This window comes from Neopsephotus bourkii, unplaced genomic scaffold (genome assembly GCF_033783945.1).
Source record: "Neopsephotus bourkii isolate Nb327-2 ecotype Australia unplaced genomic scaffold, CSIRO-AGI_Nbou_v1 NB_616, whole genome shotgun sequence".
Classification (NCBI taxonomy): Eukaryota; Metazoa; Chordata; class Aves; order Psittaciformes; family Psittacidae; genus Neopsephotus; species Neopsephotus bourkii.
The window spans coordinates 1,918,223-1,944,988 of NW_026901116.1; the positions used below are offsets into that span (position 1 = coordinate 1,918,223).

General features: G+C 47.6%; 1 protein-coding gene across 1 annotated transcript in view; it reads right to left on the reverse strand.

The window, feature by feature from the left end:
* The window catches only part of ATRN (attractin), a 178,462-nt gene that overhangs the window by 135,952 nt on the left and 15,744 nt on the right, over positions 1-26,766 (reverse strand). The window lies entirely within an intron of this gene.

Consider the following 26,766-nt stretch of genomic DNA (forward strand, 5'->3'; position numbering starts at 1 on the left):
CAACTGCACTGTCTGGCCACTGAATGCAGGGCTGTGCAAACAGAAGCAGCAAACCCATAGGTCAGAAGGGGGTTCTAATGAAGAGTTCCCAGCACATACCAGAACCATGCTCAACCCTTTGTTGTGGCACCAAGGAAATGGATATTCAGGCTCGGCACTTGGAATGCTCATCACTTGTAATGACCATGAATTAGGGACATAGGAAAGAGCGAGTGAAGCCACACAAAGAGTGAAGCCACACAAACTCTGCTTTCATGTTTCCATTGCTCCTGCTCTCCAAACGTGACAATCAAACACATCCACACCACTGAAGTTAACACTGCACTGGCTGCAGTTGCAGCTTCTCCTCTCCATAGATTTTAATGAGGTATATTTTCTGCAAAGGTCTCGAAAGGCCAGGCTGGACACAGGGGCTTGGAGCAAGCTGCTCCAGTGGAAGGGGTCCCTGCCCATGGCAGGGGTTGGAACTGGAGGAGCTTTAAGGTCCCTTCTAAGACAAACCAGGCTGGGATTCTATGCTCACAGACAACAGAGATGACAATCACACTTCATCAAGGCTGAAGGAGAAGGATCTAGCAGGAATCTGAAGTCCTGGATATATCACTTGGGCTCCAAAACAACAGGCACTAAGGTTCTGCATCTACTACCTTCACACAGAGACCGGCAGGAACATGCACGGGCAGAAGACAAAGCCAAGAGCCAGACCACTGAGATACACGTTCCCATCTCATACACAAGTCAAAATATTCCAGACTAGCCTCAACAAATAGCTGAAGTATGGCAGAACCAGTTGAAAATAAATTATCAGGGCAGAATGACCTCAAATGGAAGTGGTATTTGCAGATGCCCAACCACTATGGTCTGGCAGAGCCCATATTGGCACCTGAACCAGGACTGGCACCTGAACCTAGGGAGGTTATAAACTCCATCATCAGCACGTGGAAGGAGCACAACACAGACTCCTGGCAAACCTAGAACAGAATCATAGAATAGTTAGGGTTGGAAAGGACCTTAAGATCATCCAGTTCCAACCCCCTGCCATGGGCAGGGACACCTCACACTAAACCATGGCACCCAAGGCTCTGTCCAACCTGGCCTTGAACACTGCCAGGGATGGAGCATTCACACCTTCCTTGGGCAACCCATTCCAGTGCCTCACCATCCTCACAGTAAAGAACTTCTTCCTTATATCCAATCTAAACTTCCCCTGTTTCAGCTTTAACCTATTACCCCTTGTCCTGTCACTACAGTCCCCAATGAAGAGTCCCTCCCTGGCATCCCTATATCCCCCCTTCAGATACTGGAAGCTGCTCTGAGGTCTCCACGCAGCCTTCTCTTCTCCAGGCTGAACAGCCCCAACTTTCTCAGCCTATCTCCATACAGGAGGTGCTCCAGCCCCTGATCATCCTCGTGGCCTCCTCTGGACTTGTTCCAACAGTTCCATGTCCTTTTGATGTTGAGGACACCAGAACTGCACACAATGCTCCAGGCGAGGTCTCACGAGAACACAGTAGAGGGGCAGGATCACCTCCTTAACCTACATCAGTCCTACCTGCAACACACTTGTAGCAAAACAAAACCACTGCAAAATCATATTTGGCAGAAAAGGGAAGGAAACAAGATCAGAAATTTCCACACCCTGGATCTTGGAACCTTTTGCCGTGTCTTTTCCAAGTGATCTGCTAAAGTCATCATCTAATCTTTCTGAAATAGCTGAACTGAGTCAAAATGATTTTCCAGAACCTTTTCCATAAAGCACTTTGAAGGTTCATCTCACATCCAAATTAACAAAGCAAACCCCACAGATTTTGACAACCCCCTTCCCTTTCATATTTATTTACTGTAACACTTTTCAACCTCAGACATGCAGTGTAATATTTTCCAAAGGCAGGTACTGAATATATGGATATTTAAAGCTTTAAAATCCACATTCCTTCTTTCCTGAGCAGGAATTTGCAAATCAACACGCCAACTCTAAGCTGTACACAATAACATATGCACTTTTTTATCTATAAATTCACCCCTTGGATAATAATACCTGTGGAAAAGGAAGGAATTGATCTGTATCAACACTTTGGTACTGACAGCATAAAAAGACTCTCGAAACCTGAGGAAGTCTCACAAGCTCAAAATGAGCTTATACAGCCCTCACAGAGTCTCAGCTCAGAAAACCCTTGGAACAATCTTCTCTGGAAACTATTATTAAACCTTTCACCACAGGAATGCTATCAACAGTGATAGGAACAAAAAGTGCAGTCATCTTGTTAGTACTATAGCCCCAGCTACGACATATCTTGGGAAAAAAAGAAGTGTTTCAACATCAGCATAATTTAATCATATTTAGGAACTTTTACAAGGAACATAAGGACTTTGGAGAATGGCCTGTAGGGACAGGCCAAGGGGAATGGCTTGAACCTGCCCGAGGGGAGACTGAGCTGAGCTCTTAGGCAGAAGCTCTTCCCTGTGAGGGTGCTGAGGCGCTGGCACAGGGTGCCCAGAGAAGCTGTGGCTGCCCCATCCCTGGCAGTGCTCAAGGCCAGGTTGGACACAGGGGCTTGGAGCAAGCTGCTCCAGTGGAAGGGGTCCCTGCCTGTGGCAGGGCTTGGAGCTGGAGGAGCTTTAAGGTCCCTTCCAACCCAAACCAGTCTGGGATTCTATGAGTCTATGACAGCTCAGCTATATAAACATAAACCATGGGATTTAGCTTTAAAAAAATAACCAAACCCAAGTATTTGGCGAATACCATATCAAAAAAGTTCATCTGCAAATATCTCAAATTCTTTACTAAGCTTTAGAAGCTGCTGCCATTACGAACAAATAAAGAGTATTAAAACAGTAACAATAATAATCAGAGTTGACATCTCTGAAAGCAAAAGCAATAGGAACTAAGCTCTTACCCACATACTGCCTGGTATGAGGAGGGCATCAGCAGAACCATGTTACTCTATGAACAGCCTCCTACAGACATGCTCCAAGAAAGACAGCAATAAACACAAAGCACTAAAAGCAAACTGAAGCTTTTAGACAGAAGACACAATGTAGAAGGAATTCTGTCTTTACATACAATAGGGAAAGCTAAACTGATGTCCCAGCTGTAGTAAAAAGGCAAACAAACTCCTTGTTCTTTCCAGATCAGTCATGGTTGGGCTCTACAGGACACCAACACTGGTGGGCACTGATAACCAGGACACATCCTATACAATGTTTTGGCTTAGTCCATATTCAAAGGCTCAGGAAGGGAACAAACAAGTCATTCAAGGAGTGAAAACACTCCAAGAATGAAATACTTCAGCAGAGGACACTCTCCTAACATACGTGGGGCTATACATAAGTGAGACCTCACCTGGAGCATTGTGTGCAGTTCTGGTGTCCTCAACATAAAAAGGACATGGATCTGTTGGAACAAGTCCAGAGGAGGCCACGAGAACGATCAGGGGCTGGAGCACCTCCTGCATGAAGATAGGCTGAGAAAGTTGGGGCTGTTCAGCCTGGAGAAGAGAAGGCTGCGTGGAGACCTCATAGCAGCCTTCCAGTATCTGAAGGGGGCCTATAGGGATGGTGGGGAAGGACTCTTCATTAGGGACTGTAGTGACAGGACAAGGGGTAATGGGTTCAAACTGAAACAGGGGAAGTTTAGATTGGATATAAGGAAGAAGTTCTTTCCTGTGAGGGTGGTGAGGCACTGGAATGGGTTGCCCAGGGAGGCTGTGAGTGCTCCATCCCTGGTGGTGTTCAAGGCCAGGCTGGACAGAGCCTTGGGTGGCATGGTTAAGTGTGAGGTGTCCCTGCCCATGGCATCCAGTTTGGAACTGGATGAGCTTAAGGTCCTTTCCAACCCAAACTATTCTATGATTCTATAATACTCTCACAACACCCACTAGAAGACTCCTACCTCTAGGTAAGACGCCACGAACACCACCAGGCTCTGAAGTCTTTTGCCCTACTAAATGCCTTCGGCATATTTATTATATCATACAATCATGGAATGGTTTGGGTTAGAAAGGACCTTAAGATCATTCCATTCCAACCCCCCTACCACAGGCAGGGACACGTCACACTAAACCGTGGTACCCACGGCTGTCCAACCTGGCCTTGCACAGCACTAGGGATGGAGCATCCACAACTTCATCACTCAGATGCAAGAATTAGACACAAGGAAGTATGAAGAAATAGCAATTCCTATTTGTCTTTGCTAACTAGTTTGAGATGCTTCTCTACTAGAAGCACTTATGTACTACTTGGGTGTTCCAGTTCTTACCCTACAAGGTGCAGGTGCTACACCCTAAGAAAACAAAAAGCAAGGTCTTTTTAAGTGTTTCCTGTTGCATAAACACCCATACACACAGGTGGAAAAACCTACACAAAGCCTAAGGAATGCATTTAGCACCTACAAAGCCACAATATTAACTTTAAAACCTCCAGACGAAAAAACAATTGCAAGGATCTGGTTATAGAACTCCAGATTTAAAATCACACACATAGCCTCATGTGCATACACACACTACTTAAGGCTTGTTTCAAACTCTGCCAGGTGGAAACAGCGTTCTGTAGAGCTCATGTGAATTTTGCACTGATTTTCACAAGGGCTGCAATACTTAAAGGGGAGAAGAGGGACTTGAGAGATGAATTCTTGTTCAACATCTCTGTCACTGACATGGACAGTGGGATTGAGTGTGCCCTCAGCAAGTTTGCTGATGACACCAAGCTGTGTGGTTCGGTTGATACGCTGGAGGGAAGGAATGCCATCCAGAGGGTCCTTGACATGCTTGTGAGGTGGGCTGATGCCAACCTCATGGAGTTTAACCATGCCAAGTGCAAGGTCCTACACCTGGGTCAAAGCAATCCCAAACACAGCTACAGGCTGGGCAGAGAAGAGATTCAGAGCAGCCCTGCAGAGAAGGACTTGGGGTGCTGTTCGATGAGAAAATGAACATGAGCCAGCTTCAGTGTGCGCTTGCAGCCCAGAAAGCAACTGTATCATGGGCTGCATCAAAAGGAGCGTGACCAGCAGGTCAAAGGAGGGGATCCTGCCCCTTTATTCTGCTCTCGTGAGACCTCACCTGGAGCACTGTGTGCAGTTCTGGTGTCCTCAACATAAAAAGGACATGGATCTGTTGGAACAAGTCCAGAGGAGGCCACGAGAATGATCAGGGACTGGAGCACCTCCCATATGAAGACAGGCTGAGAAAGTTGGTGCTGTTCAGCCTGGAGATGAGAAGGCTGCGTGGAGACCTCAGAGCAGCTTCCAGTATCTGAAGGGGGCCTATAGGGATGCTGAGCAGGGACCCTTCATTAGGGACTGTAGTGGTAGGACAAGGGGTAATGGGTTAAAACTGAAACAGGGGAAGTTTAGATTGGATATAGGGAGGAAATTCTTTCCTGTTAGGGTGGTGAGGCACTGGAATGGGTTGCCCAGGAAGGTTGTGAATGCCCCATCCCTGGCTGTGTTCAAGGCCAGGTTGGACAGAGCCTTGGGTGCCATGGTTTAGTGTGAGGTGTCCCTGCCCATGGCAGGGGGGTTGGAACTGGATGATCTTAAGGTCCTTTCCAGCCCTAACTATTCTATGATTCTATGAATTCAAAGGGCTTCCACCTTGAGTGCCGCCTGGTTCAGTATCTTGTAAGAGAAAAGCAAAAGGGAAGCAAGGAAAAGGATGGAGATCACAAAAGAGAGCTTCAAAGAGAGACACAGTATGTAAAAGAGTGTTGTGCATTCAGCTACTCCTTGCTAGTTCCGGGAATCTCTGACAAGCACAACGTTAACACAAGAAAACAGCATACAAACAATGGCATCTCCTGGGTAAAAAGCCAGATGTGATACTGGAAAAGATCAGATAAATCCATGGTTTAATACAGCACAAGTAATAATCGAAACAAGCATTTCTCAAACACAAATTAACACACCGCAACAAGGTTCCTACAGAGACGTGAAATGCACAACTAGGCAAAGACTCAAAGCTGTTTTCTAATTACCATCTAATGAATCTAAAGTGATTCCTCTTGTTAACAGCCCAGTACAGAAAGTCACAAAGTTGAGAATAAATTATAACGTGGGATAAAATCATTCTGCAGCACAGCCTTCCAAAGCACTGCAACGGTGAAGGTACATGATGGCAACAGGGTGCTGCATAAATTCCTGTTCACTGGAGGAGATGGGATGGAGCAGCCCTGAGGAGGACTTGGGGGTACTGGGTGAGGAGAAGCTCCCCATGACTCAGCTTCAGTGAGCGCTTGAGCCCAGAACTCCCCCATGTGCTGGGTGCACCCCCAGAGCGTGAGCAGCAGCTCAGGGAGGGGATCCTGCCCCTCTGCTGTGCCCTGGGGAGACCCCCCCTGCAGCCCTGATTCAGCTCTGGGGCAGCAGCACAAGAGGGACGTGGAGCTGTTGGAGCGAGGCCAGAGGAGGCCATGGAGATGCTGCGAGGGCTGGAGCAGCTCTGCTCTGGAGCCGGGCTGAGAGAGCTGGGCTGGGGCAGCCTGGAGAAGAGAAGGCTCCTGAAGGGGAGACCTTAGAGCAGCTCCAGTGCCTAAAGGGGCTGCAGGAAAGCTGGAGAGGGGCTTGGGACAAGGGCCTGTAGGGACAGGCCAAGGGGAATGGCTTGAACCTGCCTGAGGGGAGACTGAGCTGAGCTCTTAGGCAGAAGCTCTTCCCTGTGAGGGTGCTGAGGCGCTGGCACAGGGTGCCCAGAGAAGCTGTGGCTGCCCCATCCCTGGCAGTGTTCAAGGCCAGGTTGGACACAGGGGCTTGGAGCAAGCTGCTCCAGTGGAAGGGGTCCCTGCCCGTGGCAGGGGTTGGAGCTGGAGGAGCCCCTTGGAAGGTCCTTTCCAACACAAACCAGGCTGGGATTCTGTGAAGATGTAAACCGCAGGCTGGTTTTTGTTCATTACCCAGAAAAGGCACACTGGCTTGTTTGGTTTACAGAATGCATTAAACCTCAACCTCTAAGAGGTCACCAATGGATCTCAGGATTGCTTTGCACTGCACTCACTACAACTGCAGTGACACAACAGCACAGAAGAATTATCAGCATATTGTCTGGAGAGCCTCAGCACAGCTTTTCCACCCATAAAAACCACACGAAAAAACAAACCCCAAACCCAGTTCTCATCCTAATTTTGAACTTGCTAAATCTAGACACTGAGGCAAACAATGAGCTTTCCCCCTCTCCCCCCTTTCTTTCCCAAGTGTTGCTTCGCTGCCTCAAGCACACCACAATTAAAAGCCATTGTTTCGGATAAATCTGAAGTTGAAGCCAATGAAGAAAGGGCTGTTACAGCCTATTACCAGAACAATGGCATTCCAGCCTCAACTGATTAACAATTTAGCTTTGTTCATTTGCTCTCTAAATGCCTGAGGTTGAAGGATAGATATATCCTTCTAGGGTTTGCTATAAGCAAATGCCCTCATTTATAGGCAGGGAAGGGTGCTCACCAACAATAGGGGATGAGAGTAGCAGATGAATATAATCTATGCAGCTACTTGATGAGTTTTGAATGTGTAACAGATAAATCCCCTCTTCTGCCACACCGTGGGCACACCAGGGGAGAGAAATTCATTATGTCCCAGGTCTCACACTGATGAAGGTAACGGTATTAGCCCAAAATCAAGTCCCATCAGGGTTTAACCTCTACAGCCATAGGTACCTAAGGATGAACAACTCTGGGTGTACATAGAGACTCCAAAGCCTGCAGCGCAGCTAAGACAAGAGAATCCTCAAGGGGAGTGAACTCATGCAAAACTCACTGCTCACCATAACCCCAGAGTGCCACATCTATTGGAGAATCACATCATAGAATCCCAGCCTGGTTCGTGTTGAAGGGACCTTAAAGCTCCTCCAGCTCCAACCCCTGCCACAGGCAGGGACCCCTTCCACTGGAGCAGCTTGCTGCAAGCCCCTGTGTCCAACCTGGCCTTGAACACTGCCAGGGATGGGGCAGCCACAGCTTCTCTGGGCACCCTGTGCCAGCGCCTCAGCACCCTCACAGGGAAGAGCTTCTGCCTAAGAGCTCAGCTCAGTCTCCCCTCGGGCAGGTTCAAGCCATTCCCCTTGGCCTGTCCCTACAGGCCCTTGTCCCAAGCCCCTCTCCAGCTTTCCTGCAGCCCCTTTAGGCACTGGAGCTGCTCTGAGGTCTCAGCCCTTACGAGCCTTCTCTTCTCTGAGCAACCCCAGGTCACTCAGTCTGTCTACAACGAAGGGTACAAAGTCACTTCTTCACCCTAAAGCTTTTTCAGTTACTCCTCCATGGTGCCATCACATCGGTTTCTGCATCACTTTAAAGAGAGCTCTACCCTGTGATTTCCAAAACTGGGGTAAGCCCTTCTGGATCGTGCACATCTCCATCTCCATCAAGCCCAGCTCATCTCCTCATACTGGCGTAATGGTGCCTTGACACAAGGTCTGAGGAAAGGTCCCAACTTCAATGGGAACACTCCTCAACAGCTCCAAAAAGCACTCAAGCACTTTGCAAGCTACAAGCAGATGAAGGTGACTCCACTAGTGAGCTACAACTGCAGCCCATCTAAACACACCAGTTGGCAAGCACGAGCTCAATATTCCCACAGCAGTGCCATACTCCTTAACAGAAAGGTACACAGCCACGAAATCCCTAGGAAGCCTGATGGCTTTGCAAGCAAAAAGCATCTTCAACCATTCTCACAGCAAGATGCTGCTGTTCCAGCGCTCACAAACCATCCTCTGCATTGCCTCCATCACGGTTTTCCTCCCAGAGAGGATCGCGTATCTCAAGGTCACTCCACACTTTGCCAGTCTCAACATGGCACAAGGTCAGAAAGGAGGTACAACCACTCCCTATGCTCACTAAGTGCTGTTTTCATCCGACTTCCCATGGTAGGGTTAAACTGATGCTATGGAGCTGTCTTGCTTTAAAAAACAACAGATGACTGACAGAGTTTTAAACGGGAAACACGAATTCTCCAAAGGAAGAGATTGGTTTGTCCTTCTGTGTGAGATATGTAAAAATATGGAAAGTGATTTCCTGGCTGCTGATCAGAGATAAGGGCAGAGCCTGGAAAACCCTTCCAGCTCTAACAAAGGATGCTGAGAGAAACTGCAGCAGGTAAAACACTGCAGCAGGTATCAACACAGCCTCTCCTGTCTGAGTCACAACCTGCAGCACTGGTGCTCACAAACCTGCTAAATCCCTCTTGGTCCCTGAAAGGCAGGCCTTAATCTGACAAGCTGCTGCACTCCAAAGAAGAATGAATGTCCATGGACAGGCTGAGAGAGAGCAGGAGGAACAAATGCAGCATTTGTTCCTACAGCCTTAAAAATCATAGAACCATGGAATGGTTTGCGTTGGGAAACACCTTAAAGCCCCTCCGGCTCCAACCCCTGCCACGGGCAGGGACCGCTTCCACTGGAGCAGCTTGCTCCAAGCCCCTGTGTCCAACCTGGCCTTGAACACTGCCAGGGATGGGGCAGCCACAGCTTCTCTGGGCACCCTGTGCCAGCGCCTCAGCACCCTCACAGGGAACAGCTTCTGCCTAAGAGCTCAGCTCAGTCTCCCCTCGGGCAGGTTCAAGCCATTCCCCTTGGCCTGTCCCTACAGGCCCTTGTCCCAAGCCCCTCTCCAGCTTTCCTGCAGCCCCTTCAGGCACTGGAGCTGCTCTAAGGTCTCCCCTTCAGGAGCCTTCTCTTCTCCAGGCTGCCCCAGCCCAGCTCTCTCAGCCTGGCTCCAGAGCAGAGCTGCTCCAGCCCTCGCAGCATCTCCATGGCCTCCTCTGGCCTCGCTCCAGCAGCTCCATGTCCCTCTTGTGCTGCTGCCCCAGAGCTGGATCAGGGCTGCAGGAGGGGGTCTCCCCAGAGCACAGCAGAGGGGCAGGATCCCCTCCCTAAGCTGCTGCTCACACTCTGGGGGTGCACCCAGCACACGGGGGGGTTCTGGGCTGTGAGTGCTCACTGATGGGTCACAGCTGGCTTTCAGTAACTAAACCACTAGTAAGTCAAAAGGCTAAACCCCATCATTTTCAAACACTGCTCCTCTCCAGTTGGCCACCAGTATCTCCATCATGCCCCCAGTCCTGACACACTGTCCAGGTCCTGCTCTTCTGCTATCACCATCAGTGAATGCCACCAAAGTCATCTCTTTGGTGATGCTCTGGCTGGTCCCTCTGTCATTATACCACCAGAGCTGCTAGTAGCTTTCAGCATCATTAACAGCACCAATCTTGAAATGCTTCCTTCACCTTGGCTTAAGTACCCTTGAGCCACACCTGAGCTCCTCCCAATTGTTTAGTTGTTCCTTTAACATCCTGCTTGCCCAACCAGCTCTTCTGCTGGGGAAGGAGAGGAATATAAAAGACATTTAATCCAAAACCACACTTCAAATGCTCTTTATGGAAGACGCTTGGTTTACCTTTTCCCCTGTACACCAGTGAATTATATCCAGGGCAAAATCATTTGACAAGGCACCGAATTAACCCAACCTCAATACTCAGACAACAGAAACAATGAAGGAAAAGCTGTTTTCCCTCCTCCAAAACCGTGCCCTCATGTCAGAGGACACAGAAACAACGAGAAACTACTGGATCCCCAAACCAAGGAGCATTTCACCCGTTTTACAACCACTAAAGACACTGCCTTGTAATAACACCCATGTCTGGACATGTCAGAAACGCACTGGAGCTCCACCTAATGCTCTTGCCGCTGAGATTCTCCACCTATTGTATCAAACTGGAAATGTGTATCTATGTCTAGCCTTCCATTTCTCTATTTCCAGCCCCATCTCTGAAGTAGCAAAGCAGCACTGTTCACCCCAGAACCTTAGCTTTTCCTCTGTCGAACCAGACATCCAAGCTGAAATGTAAATGTAGATTTCGGTGTACCTTGACTACTGCAAATTCTTCCCCCCAGTCACATTCATGGAGGAAAAAAAATAAGGAAAGATAGCATAAATATCCTTCCACTGCAGGAGCATCTTCACGCAACCTGTTTTCAAGTGCAGGTTTCAATGGCTTTGCTCTACTCTATTTCATTGCTCTGCATCCATACTGCAACAGCTTCACTCTTGATCACCAGCCTGTTTTTCTCTCCCAAACACCCTTCCCACCGCCACTATTATAAGCAGAAACGTTATCATGACAGAAGGCCACTTCGTGACGTCCCTTCGAAGCCCACCTTTACCCAACAACCATACAGGAGACAACGGCCATGCAGATGGTGCACGCTACAACAGTTGTCTGTTCAGCTGATCTAACAGTTGCACTCTGCTTTCCCCATCTGTTCACAAATCCCTTTAATGCATCTTGCCCTAGTTCTCTGAAATCAAGATAATTGAGCTGCAAGTGTTCGCAATGCCTGAAGGAACTCGACTTTCATCTTTCATTGGTGGTTCTGAATGCTCCTGGAGTTTACAGCAGTAAGCTGTGTGCTTCACGCCTGGCACAAGAAGACAACAGTGCAGAGCAGAAGCAAATAAAGCTCACATATGAATGAATACCAGACTGGTTTGTGTTGGGAGGGACCCTAAAGCAACTCCAGCTCCAACCCCTGCCACAGGCAGGGACCCCTTCCACTGGAGCAGCTTGCTCCAAGCCCCTGTGTCCAACCTGGCCTTGAACACTGCCAGGGATGGGGCAGCCACAGCTTCTCTGGGCACCCTGTGCCAGCGCCTCAGCACCCTCACAGGGAAGAGCTTCTGCCTAAGAGCTCAGCTCAGTCTCCCCTCGGGCAGGTTCAAGCCATTCCCCTTGGCCTACAGTCCAAGTGTCTCGCAGGCCCCCTTCAGGTAAACTTAAGGTCAGGTAATAACTTTGGCTGGGAGGTTACATCCCATTAAAACATTTAACTCTGCAGCAGAAAAAGGAATACAGCAAATCCTCTGCTTCGTGCACGCAATGAACCCTTATAACCTTTGCCCAGGAGCCTTTGCAAGCAGTCTTACACCATACACCCCACACAGCATCACCCAAAACCCAACACGCTGCAAGACTAAAATAAGGAGAAAGCAACTTATTGTGATCATCAAAGAAAATCATCAAGGACTTATGAACAAGGATCTACGGAACCAAACAGGTACCATCAAGGTGTACCACTGGGAGATTCATGGCATTAGATGATCCAGCCCAACTACAGGTAGCATGTAAGATACACACTGTATCTTTGACCAGAGAAGCTGTGGCTGCCCCATCCCTGGCAGTGTTCAAGGCCAGGTTGGACACAGGGCCTTGGAGCAAGCTGCTCCAGTGGAAGGGGTCCCTGCCCATGGCAGGGGTTGGAGCTGGAGGAGCTTTAAGGTCCCTTCCAACACAAACCAGGCTGGGATTCTGTTTCATGATGCACTTCTGATTCTATCAATTTGAATCCCTTTTTCCAGCAGTCAACATCATTCCATTTGTTATTCTGCCCTCCCTCCTGTTTCAGAAGTTAATTGTGATGCACCATTGGTTGCAAAGAGCCCACAAGGTTTGTTGGATGATTTTTCGGTGCTTTGTCAAAATTAGAAACATTCAATTAGTCAAAAACTTAAGTACATGCACGAGGATTTCAGTTGCAGTTCACCTCATCTGTGTACCTTGGAAATAAGGCATCGGAATTCCAACTTTAAAAGCACGCACACCCAGAATTGACAGACACGTCAATATTCTCCTCCAGCTGAAGAGCACTTTAGTCTGACAAGCTTTGAAGTCACCAGTCCTGCATTTAAACACAGGCAAAAGTGTTCACTGGTGGGACGTGCGTTGTATTGCGAATGAAACCACAACATCACAGAGGGGTTTGGGTTGGAAGGGACCTTAAAGCTCATCCACTTTCAACCCCTGCCACAGGTAAGGATACCTTCCACTAGAGCAGCTTGCTCCAAGCCCCATCCCATCTTGGGTACCCAACCTGGAAATGGGGCTAAGCTGTTGACTTAACCTTCCATCCAGCAGGAATCAGAAATAAATGGAATACAAGGCCAGCCCCATGGCGCAGATGACCGCTGTCCTGCTGCAGCTTGCCAAGACACGTACGAAAACACCAACTCCCTACCAGAAAAATCAATTCAGCAGCAGCAATCCCTTCCCCTTTCCAAAGCTTCCCAATCCTTCCTAACCCCTCCACCCCAAAATACTCAATGTAAACCCTCAAAAAGCATGTTGAAAGTCAGTGTTAACTGCACACATGCCCCCCTCCATCACTGCTGATTTCCAGGCCAGATGCAGAACACAGTACCTGGTAGTACAGTATACAGAAGAGCTCAAGCAAAGATCAGCCAGTTTTGCAGCAAGAAAAGGAAAATGAAAGTATTAAGACATCCTATAAATAAATACCACGGCCTGACCCACTTTCCTAACAGGGATAGAAATAATTCCTTTTATTTCCTGCCTGACATCCAAAAATTTTTAAGCTACTACAGATCCGTGTTACCTGCTGGGAAGATTGCTCCCTAAGAAAAACAGCTCGGCATGAAGGTTAACTTGCATTTGGTGCTGACCTGAAAAAATAGGATCCTGACGTAGATCCTCAGGTGTAGATCACTAAAATAGTAAAAGTACGTCCCAAGATGCAGACAGGGCTTTGTGAACCTACAGAATGACAATCTCAAATGGTTTAAAGCAGGTTTCTGGCTGAAGTGACACAGAGAAGGTCATGAAAAGAGCTGGGAATCGACAGTCAAATAGGAATCATAGAATCACAGAATCATAGGATAGTTTGGGTTGGAAAGGACCTTAAGATCATCCAGTTCCAACCCCCTGCCATGGGCAGGGACACCTCACACTAAACCATCTCACCCAAGGCTCTGTCCAACCTGGCCTTGAACACTGCCAGGGATGGAGCATTCACAACCTCCCTGGGCAACCCATTCCAGTGCCTCACCACCCTCACAGGAAAGAACTTCTTCCTTAGATCCAATCTAAACTTCCCCTGTTTCAGTTTGAACCCATTACCCCTTGTCCTGTCACTACAGTCCCTAATGAAGAGTCCCTCCCCAGCATCCCTATAGGCCCCCTTCAGATACTGGAAGCTGCTCTGAGGTCTCCACGCAGCCTTCTCTTCTCCAGGCTGAACAGCCCCAACTTTCTCAGCCTATCTCCATACAGGAGGTGCTCCAGCCCCTGATCATCCTCGTGGCCTCCTCTGGACTTGTTCCAACAGATCCATGTCCTTTTTATGTTGAGGACACCAGAACTGCACACAATGCTCCAGGTGAGGTCTCACGAGAGCAGAGTAGAGGGGCAGGATCACCTCCTTCGACCTCATGGAATTATAGAATGGTTTGGATTGAAGGGACCTTAAAGCTCACGCAGTTCCAACCCCCTGGCATGGGCAGGGACACCTTCCACTAGAGCAGCTTGTTCCAAGCCCCATCCAACCTTGAACACTGCCAGGGATGGAGCAGCCACTTAAGATTGCCAATATCCAGAAGCAAAAAAGATGGGAACAAAAAGCTTCTCATTTCCACACAAATACTGGAGTAAAATTGTAACCACCTTTCATAGACACAAAGGGTTTATGGAACACTCCCTTCATTGTGGTCCCCCTTACATTCTCCCTTTCCCTTACACTCCCATCCCTGGCAGTGTTCAAGGCCAGGCTGGACACAGGGGCTTGGAGCAAGCTGCTCCAGTGGAAGGGGTCCCTGCCTGTGGCAGGGGTTGGAACTGGATGAGCTTTAAGACCCCCTTCAACCCAAACCAGTCTGTGATTTTCCAGTTCAAACAGCTGTTCTATCCCAGGGCCTGTTGTGCTTAATTCTTCATCCCAAGGAGAAAAAAGAATGATTTGCAACCCCTTGAAGAAAAGCACAAGTGGTATTTTCCCCAAATGACTCATTTTTAATGAAAGCAATTTCACACCAAGTAGAAAAGAAGGAGCTAAATATTGAACACTTGAAGTATTTCATTAAGGCAGATGTACACAGCTTCCTTAAGAAGTCCCTTTTAAGTAGAACAAAACTCAAAGATAAAGGATAATTCAGATGACTCAAACTTAGGCAAGTCTCCATTTAGATACTAAAAGAGCAGATATTGTCCAGCTACATGTTCTCACTTCTCTGTGCTTCTGCTGCAGCTGTGTGCCGGGCTCATGACTCCATACACCACCAAACTCAGTCATACTGCTGCCAAATAGGTCACATACCAATGTGAAACACGCTGGTATTCAGACGATAAACAAGGGGGAAAGGGAAAGAAAGGCAGGAGTAGCTTGAATTTTAAGGCTCCTCAGGAATCAATCTGCTATCAAAATGCAACCCTAGCACATCTATAAGTTTACATTAAGCTCTGTGTTCAACTCAACACCAGAAATACTGATACTGAAGAAGATCAGCCTGATAAAGCTGTATGTCTGGGGAGCATAAAACCTCACTCTATACAAACCCCCCAGTGACTTTTATCAGTTAAATGGCTGGTTAAATTCACCTGAAAGAGTCAACAAATTTCACCAACCCCATGAATGCTCTACAGAGGCCTCATTTCATTACTGCTGTAAGGAAACACAGCTTTAGATGGGATGCTCTTCACAGCTATGAGGTGGCAAGCCATGTGTGCCGCTTTCCACCCAAACACGCAGCCAGTGTCCTGGCATAGCAAATGGAGAAAAGGACAGACTTAAATCCCAGCCTGGTTTGGGTTGGAAGAGAGCTTAAAGCTCCTTCAGCTCCAACCCCTGCCACGGGCAGGGACCCCTTCCACTGGAGCAGCTTGCTCCAATCCCCTGTGTCCAACCTGGCCTTGAACACTGCCAGGGATGGGGCAGCCACAGCTTCTCTGGGCACCCTGTGCCAGCGCCTCAGCACCCTCACAGGGAAGAGCTTCTGCCTAAGAGCTCAGCTCAGTCTCCCCTCGGGCAGGTTCAAGCCATTCCCCTTGGCCTGGCCCTACAGGCCCTTGTCCCAAGCCCCTCTCCAGCTTTCCTGCAGCCCCTTTAGGCACTGGAGCTGCTCTAAGGTCTCCCCTTCAGGAGCCTTCTCTTCTCCAGGCTGACCCAGCCCAGCTCTCTCAGCCTGGCTCCAGAGCAGAGCTGCTCCAGCCCTCGCAGCATCTCCATGGCCTCCTCTGCACTCGCTCCAACAGCTCCACATCCCTCTTGTGTTGGGGACACAGATTTAGTTAAATCATCTTAATCCCTTGAATGAAAACTTCCTATTGCTGGCACGGAGCCATTGAACCACACTCAGCTCACTCCACCGTCTCGCCTAAGCTTTTCCACCAGCTTTTCGCAAGCATGAAGTAAACCCACGCCACTCAAACCACCACAATGCTTATTTAAGAGCCTGAAAAATAAAGCCAATGTGAAAGCCATCCAGTGACAAGAGCTCTGAGCTCACAGAAGCAAAGATTTGGAGTGATTTTGAAATACCAGAGCACGTTTGTCTGACTTGCTGTGACCAGCAAGTGTAAATCCCTTAGGAAAAGCGGTGCTTTTAGCCACTATAAACTGCTCTGCTTTATTAAGCGCTTCTGCAAGATAAATTTTACAATGCAAGCAAGGTATTTCCTAGCCCACAGACACATTCTTTGCTGTTAGAACAGCAAGCCTCAATTCCTTACTGTGATGGAAGAGGCAGCAGGAAATCTGACTATCAAAACATAATTCTGGCAAAGAATAAACTTTTAAAGTGCATTTTAATCGAGCAAATACCATGAGAAACCATTAGATTTTCGGAATAAACATGGAAAATTTGGAAATAACAAACTCATTGGCACATAATACAGAATTTACGGGTTGTGTCAACACAGCCTTAGCAACAGACTCACTACAACATCTGTATAATCCAAGATCTTTTATATAATAAGTAGCTCTGGAGTGCTTGTCTATGAAACAGCTCAGCAGGGCAGGGAAGGTGACAACCTGCAGCCTACTGATTTCTCTGCTGTGGAGGTGGATGTGCATACATGGATTGGGTTTCTTATCCCTCTTCCCTTGTAGGGAGGCAGTGTCTTATATATAGCTCTCTTGATAACCACTCCAGAGCAAAGAAACCCTCCCTTAAATACAAACAACCAACATAAAACCCAAACTACAAACCAACAAATCCAACAGGCAAAGTACTGACTCAACAGTGGGTCCAATCCAGAACCTAACACCCCTATGGGCACCCTTCAAGCCACCCAACAAAGAGCCCAACTCCCCAAGGGAATGCGTAGCGGCAAAAATCACTGCTTCCAACTCCACATCTACCACATGCACCTTCCCTATTGCCTCTGAAATGACTTGGAAAGGAGTTATTCTTGGACAGCAGCAGGAAAAAATGAAATTCCATCTGCTCCCAACAGATTTATAACAAGAAAAACAAAGACAGTGGCTCAACACGACTTAGAGTTGTGAAGTAACCCCTCACTTCACTACCAAACTGAGCATGATTTACAGGCCCGCTCTCAACTAACAGTCTCGAAACAAACATCCCACCTGCCTATTTAGGATTCAGGCATCACAAGTTCTTTCCAGTAACATCCACAGGAAAAGCATCTTTGCACTGACAAGGAATTCTGCATAAAATGCCACTCTGTTCACATGAGTTTATTAAGAAAAATAAGAAAAGAAAAGAAAGGATTTTGCCTCATTCCAGTTTCCCAGTTACCTTCTTACAGCTTCATTTTATTATCTCTTTTTGTAACTGAGGTGTCTTAAAATGCCTTAACAAGAAAGTAGGAGAGGGGCTTTTGTCCTACAGGGACAGGCCAAGGGGAATGGCTTGAACCTGCCCGAGGGGAGACTGAGCTGAGCTCTTAGGCAGAAGCTCTTCCCTGTGAGGGTGCTGAGGCGCTGGCACAGGGTGCCCAGAGAAGCTGTGGCTGCCCCATCCCTGGCAGTGTTCAAGGCCAGGTTGGACACAGGGGCTTGGAGCAAGCTACTCCAGTGGAAGGGGTCCCTGCCCATGGCAGGGGTTGGAGCTGGAGGAGCTTTGAGGCCCCTTCCAACACAAACCAGGCTGGGATTCTATGGTTATTTATCAGAGAAACACCAAACACCCCCTGCAAACACCCTTAAGCCCTGCAAGAGAAGTTCATTCCTGCCTTAAAACTAATGAAACTGAGACAGGAGACTTCAATGTACCCTACCAGGAAGGATCAGAACCACTTAAGCGGAGTTCTCTAGTACAGAAAGCACCAACCCACTTCATATCGAGTGCTTCCCTCTGGCACTCGCAAACACTGTTGAATTGTCTGCCCAGACATGCTATGCCTCCATGGGTAGGATCTGAAGGTGATGTGCCTTGTGTATCTGTAAGGGTGTTTTCCTCTTCCCTGGCCCAAAGCAGCTCTCTGCCTTGCTGCTGGGCCAATGAATGCACCCAGACATAGCACTGAGGCGCCTTACTACTCATTTCTGCTATTTAACACAGTAAATACCAAACTTCAAGTTATTCAAAAGAGGAAATTCCAAGCTGAATGACTGCCAGACCTAACCACAGACATATCAATGCATCATAAGGTCTGTAACTTCCTCTCATCGCCTGTGCTTTAAATCAATCTGTCAGAGATGATTTACAGAACAAGGAGTGAGACGATCGTGGTAATAACTTCCTCTTTGACATATGAAAAACACAAAGGTACCAGTCACCGGGTAACAGTTTTGAGGAACCATATTGTTCTTAGGCTTAAATTACCTTTGTAAAGGTATAAAGAAAAATCCTATTTCAGTTTAAAGGCAGCTGGGTATGTTTAATAGAGTTGCAACCACTTCAGACACGGTGGAGAAGTTTCATAGTGGACAAGTTTCATTGTGGACTCTGCCCCCTGCTTTTAACTATGGGCTTCAAAAGTTTCACATACAGTGACTTCAAAGACCAAAAACACATAAAGATAAATCATAGAATAGTTAGGGTTGGAAAGGAACTTAACATCATCCAGTTCCAACCCCCCTCCTATGGGCAGGGACACCGCACACTAAACCATGGCACGCAAGGCTCTGTCCAACCTGGCCTTGAGCACTGCCAAGGATGGAGCATTCACAGCTTCCCTGGGCAACCCATTCCAGTGCCTCACCAACCTCACAGTAAAGAACTTCCTCCTTATATCCAATCTAAACTTCCCCTGTTTAAGTTTGAACCCATTACCCCTTGTCCTGTCACTGCAGTCCCTAATGAAGAGTCCCTCCCCAGCATCCCTATAGCCCCCCTTCAGATACTGGAAGGCTGCTATGAGGTCTCCACGCAGCCTTCTCTTCTCCAGGCTGAACAGCCCCAACTTTCTCAGCCTATGGCTGAGATGATGAAGATGATGGTTGCATAACGTTTCCTCAGAAAACTTACAACTAACACGTCCAACTCCAGAGGCATTCCAAGCACCCCAAGCATCAGGACCAAACAGCACTTGATTGGGTATGGATCCCATCGCCCAGATCATGGCTGATCCCTTTTATACTCAAATACACTGAGCTGAAATCTCAAAAGGCAAACACGATTCACAGGAAAGCAGAGGGAAAGGTGGAGCCCAGCTCCCAGGAGCTTTCTCAACTGGTATGAGCTCAAGGATGAAGGAAAGCCATCACAGCAGACCACCACAAGCCCAAGCAAGATGATGCTGAAGACCCAATTTGGTTTTCTGCTTCACCCTGGCTGCAGGAACAGATGTGTTCTGGCCCACAAGAGCTCTGCAGTGCTATTTTGAGCTTTTGCATCTCATTATTTAATTTATTTATTAAAGCCCCAGTTGGGAAAAGGGAGACGTATTTGCCCAAAGCATGTGGGTTTTATTTAGATTACGCCAGGCTGTTCAAACTGGCTCCTAGTCAAATTGTTCCACTAATTAGACCCCCTATTTTAGAGTGGAAGCTTTCAGATAGACGCCTTTAAGGTGACAGAGGGGAGACTGAGCTGAGCTCTTAGGCAGAAGCTCTTCCCTGTGAGGGTGCTGAGGCGCTGGCACAGGGTGCCCGGAGAAGCTGTGGCTGCCCCATCCCTGGCAGTGCTCAAGGCCAGGTTGGACACAGGGGCTTGGGGCAAGCTGCTCCAGTGGAAGGGGTCCCTGCCTGTGGCAGGGGTTGGAACTGGATGGGATTTAAGGTCCCTTCCAACCCAAACCAAGCTGGGATTGTATGTTAAAGACAGAAAAAGAACAAACTGATAAATACCGAATGCTCAGCATATTTAAGAGCTGGGCCATTCATTTATAAGCTTAACTTGAGCCATCCATGTTCTGCTACGCGTGGTCAACAGTTTTAACACCGAATTCAGAAGCGTTTCATGGACTGCAAACATGTGAAACCCTTGAAAGCAGACAGTGCTCTTTGGCCAGAGACAATTATTAAACTGACCCATCCAATGACAGCACCTTGCACAACAGCCCCTTTAACATCAGAGAGCAAACAGGACAGTTTGGCAGAGTTCATACAACATTTGCAAGTTAAATGTTGCTGCTGCTTCCAAACCCAAGTGTATTTAGCTAGCATTTGCATGACAGGTTTACTACCCCGGTGAGACAGGGGATTTCACACTGTTAATGTTGGCTGGCTTAATAATCAATAAATAATTGGCACATGGAGAGTGGGCAGAAGTCACAGCTGATGTATTCATTAGGCATTTGGCTCAGCACTGGCCTTTCGCTGTGATCCTCACCGCGCTGTATTGAGCTTAAATACAGGCACTTTCCCATGGCTCTTTGTCCTCTTCTCTCTGAAGGCACAATTATTTCTCCATGAGCAGCACTGTGACTTCCCAGCAAGCAAACACTGCTCTGCCAGCCAAGCCCTGATACACCAAAACCTCCTCCAGCCACTCACTTGCTGCAGAGCAGTTAGCATCCTGCCTGCCCTCATCACATCAGCTGCACCGGCACAGGGTGCTCAGAGAAGCTGTGGCTGCCCCATCCCTGGCAGTGTTCAAGGCCAGGTTGGACACAGGGGCTTGGAGCAAGCTGCTCTAGTGGAAGGGGTCCCTGCTCATGGCAGGGGTTGGAACTGGATGAGGTCCCTTCCAACACAAACCATGCTCTGACGCTATGGTTCTAGGCTTTACTGAAATACTACGTAAGAACTATAACACAGACCTGTTGTGCAATTTCCATCCTCCCTCACCAATAATGTAACATCCCACATCAGATTTTATTCGGATTTTCCAAATTGTTAAAAGCTAAAACGGCTGAAATTAATGTTCAACCCTATGGGGCACTTAAACACATCAACTTTATCACCTGAACAGTGACTACATGCACTATTGAATCCATCACAAAAGTGACAAAACCAGAGAGAAAATTTCCAGCAGAAAACCGGACACATAAAACCCTGACCTGAAATAAAAGCCCAAATATTGCAAGCAACTAAATGACTGCCTGAAAATTAGATTTCTACAGAGAAGGGCACTTGAGACCTGTTGTGAAGTCCCCATAAAGCTCAGCTCTCTCAAACAGTGGGTTTGGGGTTAACTTCGGCTGTGGATTGAAAGCACGGGGTGGGAACATGCAGCCTGTCAGAGGCTCACCATGGCGAACACTGCTGAGAGATAACACAAACACATTATTTGGCTTTAATTGTTCCCATTTGAGGCTGTTGTTCTATATTAAGAGTGTTACAAGTTTTTATATAACAACCCACACGGTTAAATTTTAATGTAGAAATACTTTTTCCATTTGGGAAAATCCTGACAATAGTAACAGGGAACAGAGAATCTGTATCTGTTCCATCTAAGCTGTGAGCTGGAGAGCAACATGTGGGGAAAATAAAGACTTACACAATAAGTTTTAAAAGAGAAGACTGCATGAGAAAATGCTCTGCAGTCACTGGCATCCATTTGTGACATGTCTGAGTGGATGTTGCTGGCTTGTACAGCCAGCGATGAGCAGGATCAGTGACTGGTGAAGTGATTCATAAACCCTCTGGATTAAACAACAGCACTTGTTTCAAAGAATACAAAAATCAATATTTGTTCCATTTTTCCAAGTCTCAGGACAAGTGACACATGTTTGGCAAAGTGCACCTTCAGTAACTCAAATAATAGTTTCTCTTTAGAATCCCAGCCTGGTTTGTGTTGGAAGGGACCATAAAGCCCCTCCAGCTCCAACCCCTGCCACGGGCAGGGACCCCTTCCACTGGAGCAGCTTGCTCCAAGCCCCTGTGTCCAACCTGGCCTTGAACACTGCCAGGGATGGGGCAGCCACAGCTTCTCTGGGCACCCTGTGCCAGCGCCTCAGCACCCTCACAGGGAAGAGCTTCTGCCTAAGAGCTCAGCTCAGTCTCCCCTCGGGCAGGTTCAAGCCATTCCCCTTGGCCTGGCCCTACAGGCCCTTGTCCCAAGCCCCTCTCCAGCTTTCCTGCAGCCCCTTTAGGCACTGGAGCTGCTCTAAGTCTCCCTACAGCCTTACAGCACTCATGAAGCATTGCTGAATGAACACTACCTATTTCTTATGCTCAAGCATTGCTGAGTGAACACCACTTATTTCTTATGCTGATAACAAATAGCTGCAGGCAAAAGCATTTGCTAATCAATAAAGAACTTAAGCATAAATTACAACCAGACCCCCTAAAAATAAGAGCAGAAGAATCCTCTTTGTTAACTGGTGATTAAAAGGAAATACATCTGATCAGCGGTTGATGATATTACCCAGGGGATGCTCTTCCCATTGCTTTGAACCATAACATCATTTTCCCTCCCCCTTCTCTCTGCCTTTTTATTGTGTCTTTGGAAATGCATCCTGCTGACAAATAACAACCATTCAAGGACCAATTACTGTTCCTGGGTCTTTTTGGTATAACTTCATTCTAACAGGTTTTCTGCAATCACTGCATCGCACAGCCCTGTTTCATGTCCATTCTGTCACTTTATTTACCCTAATTTTCCAGGCTGACTGTGATCACTCTATAAAGGCTCCCCTATGATGTCATAAATGATGTCATCAGTGCACATCTGTGTGCTCTACTCAGTTCATCAATAAAAATAGCAGATTCCAGCTTCAACTTCTTGCCATGAAATACTTCCCTTGTAAAGTCCAATCACAGAATCCTGGAATCCCAGGTCAGAAGCCACCTCAAGCACCAACTGGTCCAACCTTTCCAGGCAAAGCATCACCTACACTAAATGGCCCAGCACCCTGTCCAGCCCAGTCTTAACAGTGTCCAGCACTGGGGAGTCACCACTTCCCTGGGGAGATTATCCCAATGGCTGACTGTTCTCATTGGGGAACATTTTCCTAATGTGTCCCATTGGAATCTCCCCAGCAGTAACTTGTGCCCATCTCCCCTCACCTTCTCCATGGGACTCCTTGTCCAAAGGAAGTCTCCATCTTCTTTGTAGCCACCTTTCAAATACTGGACCATGGTGACAAGGTCTCCCTGAGCCTTCTCCAGACTGAACAGTCCCAACTCTCTCAGCCTTTCCTCTCATGCTTCCCATTGCTTAAATCATCTCTGTGGCCTTTCTCTGAACCCTCTCCAGCCCATCCATAGCTTTTTTGTACAGTGGGGACCAAAACTGAATCCAGCATTGCAGAGGTGTCCTGACCAGTGCTGAGCAGAGTAGGACAATGGCATCGTTATCCCTGCTGGTGATGGCCTTGTTGATGTTCCGCAGCACCCTGTTTGCTTTCTTTGCCACAGCCACACACTGGTCACTGCTGCTGAGCTGGCACCCAGGACTCACAGGTCCCTTTCCAGAACTGCTCCCAGCCAGGCAGATCCCAGCCTGTGCTGCACTTGTGCTTACCCAGGGTCAAGACCTGGACTTGTCCTTATTGACCGAGTATAATGTTTCTTCCACCTGTTTAACACCTTATCCACTGCTGCCCTTCAATATCTATCACTGCAGAAGGAGCCTGACTAATTTTACGTCAATAGAAATAGAAGATAAACTTGCTTATCAACTTATTCTATTTTTCCTGGCTGCCAGACCAAAGGGGAAAAGTTCTCCATACGTCACATAGTGTCATGCATTTCAATAATCCTCCAGGTGCCACTGAATCAAATGGGCTTTCAAAGTCCGGAGAGCATTTCTGTTACAGATGCCTTCAGTCTCAATGCTTAAAGAACATCACCCCACACATGTATCATTAGCACTCCTGCAAAAAACATATTTTGTTTAAAATAGCACAGACTCATAGAATGGTTTGGGTTGGAAAGGACCTTAAGATCATCCAGTTCCAACCCCCCTGCCATGGGCAGGGACACCTTCCACTACAGCAGATTGCTCCAAGCCCCATCCAACCTGGCCTTGAACACCACCAGGGATGGAGCATTCACAACCTCCCTGGGCAACCCATTCCAGTGCCTCACCACCCTCACAGTAAAAAACTTCTTCCTTATATCCAATCTAAACTTCCCCTGTTTCAGTTTTAACCCATTACCCCTCATCCTATCACTACAGTCCCTAATGAAGAGTTCCTACCCAGCATCCCTATAGGTCCCCTTCAAATACTGGAAGCTGCTCTGAGGTCTCCACGCAGCCTTCTCTTCTCCAGGCTGAACAGCCCCAACTTTCTCAGCCTATCTCCATACAGGAGCTGCTCCAACCCCTGATCATCCTCGTGGCCTCCTCTGGACTTGTTCCAACAGTTCCATGTCCTTTTTATGTTGAGGACACCAGAACTGCACACAATGCTGCAGGTGAGGTCTCACAAGAGCAGAGTAGAGGGTCAGGATCACCTCCTTTGACCTGCTGGTCACGCTCCTTTGGATGAGGCCCTTGCCAATTACCCAGTCATGTCTGTCCATCTCCAGTCACTCCTGCCTTTAACGTGCTTGAAAGCCTCATTTGCTCTCAAGGTCAGATTGACAGGTTTGCAGATACACAGATTACCCTTCCCGCAACTACTCCCTTCTATACAGACACCCCACATCACTACTCCGCAGTCCAAAGACTCAACTAATGCTACTTTTAATGATCAGCTCTTCGCCCCCACTGTTATTAAAACTGCTCTTAAAAGGCTATGAGTACCCAAAGGCACAATTCCACTATAATTACATGGCAGAAAGACGTTTTAAAGTGAATTAAGGACATAAAGGATGTAACACAACTTCAGAAAACCTAACCAAAGCATCAATATGAGTAGCAATGAAAAAGGCACAAAATCAGATTTGGACCAGAGAACGTGAATCCCGTCGGTACAAATAATCATAAAGGAAGTACAACATGGACTATTTTAGGGGGAACACAATCCAGTGTTATGACTAGGACTCCTACGTACTCCCTCCGTACAAATAAGTAATACGATATGTATCCATATGCACCACGTTCCCATTTCCAGCACTTGGGATGAGCTCTGCAGTTTAACAGTCAGAGTCTGCCTTCTCCACAACACTGGTATGGAAAACAGCTCTCAGACCAGCTTCAGATTGACATCTCAGACTCTGATTTGCATCAGAAGCCTGACAACAGCCCAGCCTCAGTCTACAAGGGCTGCAAAATACCTGCTTGTACTGAATCAATTAGGCATCAATGCAGTTAATCGGTTCATAAATCAATGTTGTAAATCGGCCTGCATTAATTCACTCGCAGAGGGAAGCGGGCCACAGTCACTGAAAACACAGGGAGGTCAAGGTACAAACCACGACTTGGGGAATAAAAAGATTAAAATGAAAATACATACCAGACTAAGCGATGCGCAGTGATTTCCCTTCCCCAGTTTCAATCCTGTTGCAACTTGCTGCCATGAGTTTCCACCCACTGGTTTCATACAGTCCCAGCCTGGTTTGGGTTGGAAGGGACCTCAAAGTTCCTCCAGCTCCAACCCCTGCCATGGGCAGGGACCCCTTCCACTGGAGCAGCTTGCTCCAAGCCCCTGTGTCCAACCTGGCCTTGAGCACTGCCAGGGATGGGGCAGCCACAGCTTCTCTGGGCACCCTGTGCCAGCGCCTCAGCACCCTCACAGGGAAGAGCTTCTGCCTAAGAGCTCAGCTCAGTCTCCCCTCGGGCAGGTTCAAGCCATTCCCCTTGGCCTGGCCCTACAGGCCCTTGTCCCAAGCCCCTCTCCAGCTTTCCTGCAGCCCCTTTAGGCACTGGAGCTGCTCCAAGGTCTCCACTGAAACCCGTGTTCCACCTGCACATGCTAAGCTCCCGCAGAAATATTCCTGCAGATGAAATAAGGCATACTGCCAACACCTAGCTTCAGTCACCTAAAATGCTCTGTGCCTCCCTTAGCAGGGTCACCTCCCATGCATTCCATGGACAGTGTTCCTCAAAAGGCAACTGAACAACATCTTACTTAATGTTGACATCCCAAACAAGGTTTAATTTCAAAACACAGAAGTGTGGGGTTAGTTCATGTGTATGTGCAAGTCTCCAACAACATCAGAGCCAGCAAGTGTGTCTTTAAGATACTTTATAATCAGTAAGACCTTTGCTAACAAGATGATAGGATGAGAAGACATATGATATACATCACATTATATACATATCAAAACCACTCTGGACAACTGCCTCATGCTGCTGACCTCCTCACCTCCTTAGCTCCTTCACTTAAACACAACACAATAGTAAATTTACAATAGTAAATATCATCAAGTGCCTGCACACTAAGTATTTTAATTCCATACCTAAGGAATACACAGCTTTACCTGTAAGTGCTTTACACGTAACAGGCACTGAGGGAACTGCCAAAGGAACATCCCAACAATTGAAATTAGGAACCTATGACTCCTGCATTTTCACTCCACACAGAACACAAAAGTAATCAGGGGCAAAATTGCCCAGGGTTTGTTTTTAAAGACTTTACCTATATATTACCTCACAGAAGCCTTCCAATATCTGAAGGGGGGCTATAGGGATGCTGGGGAGGGACTCTTCATTAGGGACTGCAGTGATAGGACAAGGGGTAATGGGTTCAAACTGAAACAGGGGAAGTTTAGATTGGATATAAGGAAGAAGTTCTTTACTGTGAGGGTGGTGAGACAC